Consider the following 3,808-nt stretch of genomic DNA (forward strand, 5'->3'; position numbering starts at 1 on the left):
AGGGGTGAGCAGCCAATATAAATTGGACCAGAGTCCTTCATTCCTGAGTACCCAGGAGAGAACACATGCCGATCTTAATTGTACTTATCAAAAGAAAACATTTTACAACTTCGTTTGGTTTAAGCAGGAGCCTGGGAAAGGACTTGTATCTTTGTCTTTAATTCAATCAAGCCAGAAAGAGCAGGCAGACAAAGATTTTAAAGAACTCCTGGGAAAAGAGAAGGTTTACAGTGTTTTGCGTATCTCAGCCTCCCACTCTGGAGACTCAGCTACCTACTTTTGGGCTTTGCATCGCAGCGCTCTTCAAGCACCTGCAGCCTGTCCCACAACTGCCAGGTGCGCCTCTTGACAGGGGTCTAGCCTTAGGGTAGGAATGAAGGTATTTCCTTTATTCACAGAGAGAGTTTTCTTAAAATCTCTGTCTCCAAATAGAAATCAAGGATAATCTATCCCTCCCTTATGTGATGAATCTGAATTTATATTGAATTAAATTTCCTTTTGTTACTATTGAAAATTCATTCCTCAGTGCAAATTGTACTCCTCCTGGGCCTGTTTGCCGAGATTTCTTTTCACCGTCTACCCTTCAGGTGAGAGGGCAGGCCCCTTTGTGCTCAGGCTCCAGTTCAGAAAGCAAGTTTTCACCATGCCGTACCCTCACCAGTAGCGTCATACTCATTGGTTCATAGTCTTCATGATATTTTTTTATTTCTGTGTACCATTTATACAATTATTTACTAATTTAATATTAAATTTACTTAATGACTGTGCAAAAACTTATCCTTGTTTTAATGGATGTTAATATGAAACCATATATTTCATGTGCAGGTTATATTTTTTCTATTACAAATTAAAATAATACCTTATATGTAACATATTACAAATTAAAATAGTACCTTATCTGCAACAATTACAATTTTCTTTTATGTACTGCCTACCATGACCTCTTGCATCAATCATACTTTAGGAAATACTGATTCAGTCCATGCCGTTCATTTCATAGGTGAAAGAATTAGGATTTACAGGATTTGAATGGCCACTTAAAGCATGACTTATAGCAAAATGGAAGCTGGTAACAGAACTCAGACACTCTGACCTTTTGTCAATTGCTTCTTCCACTAAAGATAAAAACTGGATCCAGAGTTTGAAGGAAGGAGTCTAGTATTTTAAATTTAAATTAAGCTGAAATTTTATTACTTAATTATATATATTAATTTTAAATAAATTAAAAGATATAAACACATTTAAAAAGAGAACACTACCATAATTTCATGGCATAAAGGTTATGACTATCACCAGTTTTCAGAATTTTTGGTGCATGTATTATACAGCTATATTTTTCTGTGAGAGGGACTATAATATACCTGGAGTTTATAAACATATTTGTTTTTCTCAACATTGTAGATATTTCCATGTCAGAAAACATATCTTAAAGGCATAATTTTAAATGATTGGCTAATTTCCATTATTTAGATGTATTTAAAAAACTAATCACTCTTTGGTATTTTTCCAATTATACAATATTATAGACAATATTTTTATGAACAAACATCATTTAAGTTGTAGTTTCAATGGAAGTGAAATTGCTTGGATAAGGGAAAAAAACATGACACTAAATGTTTGGTTTCCATGAAGAGATTTTTCACCAAGCTATGGCTTCAACAGCAACCCATGAAGCTGCTGACTTTCCAATTCTATACCAAGTCAGGATATTACTACTTTAAATTAGTTTTCATTTTACTAAGTGAAAAATTTCAGTTTTAATTTTCTTTTATTTTAATCAGTAAGGTTTTTGTCATTACACATTTTGGAATAAAAAATAAGATTAGAAAACATCAGAGTACCTCACAGAGAATAAGAACTAAAATATTTTCATAAAAGTGAAAAAGCTGGCTTAAAATCCAACATTCAAAAAATTAAGATTGTGGCATCTGGTCTTCATGGCAGATGGGAAATAGATGGGGAAACAGTGATAGATTTTATCTTCTTGGGCTCCAAAAGCACTGCAGATGGTGACTGCAGCCATGAAATTAAAAGATGCTTCAAAGCTATCACAAACCTAGACAGCATATTTAAAAGCAGAGACATTACTTTACTGAGAAAGTTCCATCTAGTCAAAACCTTGGTTTTTCCAGTCGTCATGTATGGATGTGAGAGTTGAACTATAAAGAAAGCTAAGTGCTGAAGAATTGATGTTTTTGAACTGTGGTGTTGGATAAGACTCTTGAGAGTCCCTTGGACAGCAAGGAGATCAAACCAGTCCATCCTGAAGGAAATCAGTCCTGAATATTCATTGGAAGGTTGATGTTGAAATTGAAGCTCCAATATTTGGCCACCTGATGTGAAAAACTGATTAACTGAAAAATATCCTGATGCTGAAAAAACTGAAGGCAGGAGGAGAAGGGGATGATGACAGAGGATGAGATGATTGGATGGCATCACTGACTATATAGACGTGAGTTTGAGCAAGTTTTGGAAGTTGGTGATGGACAGGGAAGACTGGCATGCTGCAGTCCATGGGGTTGCAAAGAATTGGACACGACTGAGTAACTGAATTGAAATGATCTTTTCATAAAATAAAATGTTGTAAACAAAATTTGGAAAGCACTGTTCTGATCCAGGTTACCTTCTAACTTGTCTCTTTTCTATTACCCAGAATTTTGATATTCAAAATATAGACCAGCAATGTTAAAACTTGTGCAGAATCCCAGGATCGACTCCAAATCTACTGAATTTGAATCTTCATTTTAACAAATCCCCAGGTGATTCTACCACTTTCAAATTTGAGAATCACTAATCTAACTGGTAGCAACAGTGATTTTTTAATTATAAATCAAAGTTGTTGCTACCTGCCCAAATACTTCAGTGGATTTCTATTGCCTCTAGAATAAAATACAAACTCTTGACTATGGTATACAAGATTCTGCACAATGTGAATCTCACCTGACCCTTCAATCTTAGTTCATAACTCTCTTCCCTGACTCTCTGTGCAGTCACAATGCTGATCTTTCAGTTTTCTAAACTTGTCACGTCTTGTCCCACGTTGGGTCGTATTCTTTCATTTGTCTGCAATTCCTGCCCCCTGCCCCCGCCCCCGATCTTGGTGAGCCTGACCTGTTTTCATCCTTCAGGTCTCAGGAGGAGAAGGGGATATCAAATATCACTTGTTTATGTTTGGTCACTAATTGGTGTCCAACTCTTTTGTGACCCCAGGGACTGTAGTTCACCAGGCTTCTCTGTCCATGGGATTTTCCAGGCAAGAATACTAGAGTGGGTTTCTATTTTCTTCTCCAAATATCAGTATTGTAGATAAAACCTTCTGACTTTTGCTGAACTTCCTGACTAGTGTAGCCATCCACAAACCCTTTCTTAACTCTGTATCAAACACCCTGGTCATATCCCAATGGTAATAACCATAATGAGCAGGCATATTTTTGATTGACATGTCAATATATTCATTGCTAGTAACTCCAGTTAGATTATAAATCCTGTGAGGTCAGTATTGTTGTGTGTTCTGCTCATGGGCTTTACTCTTAGTGTCTAGAACAGTGACTGGCCTATAGTAGTCAGTTGATAAATATCTACTAAGTAAATGTTGTGTGGGCCTTCTCCCTCTTTGCTTTCCTTTTCCCTTTTTGTCATTTCCACCCTTGAAACTCTTAACTACATATATGTTCTCATTGCTTCTTAGGTGGTATAATTCAGTTATCTCTGGCTCTTACTTGAAGACTCAGGTTCCAGCCTTCCTTTGCTCAGTAGGCTCTGGTAAATAATTAGATCCACGCAGGGTCTCAGTCTGTCGTCAGTCAAC

This window comes from Bos grunniens, chromosome 10, assembly GCF_055505025.1.
Source record: "Bos grunniens cultivar Pamir isolate PY7600 chromosome 10, Bosgru_T2T1.0, whole genome shotgun sequence".
NCBI lineage: Eukaryota > Metazoa > Chordata > Mammalia > Artiodactyla > Bovidae > Bos > Bos grunniens.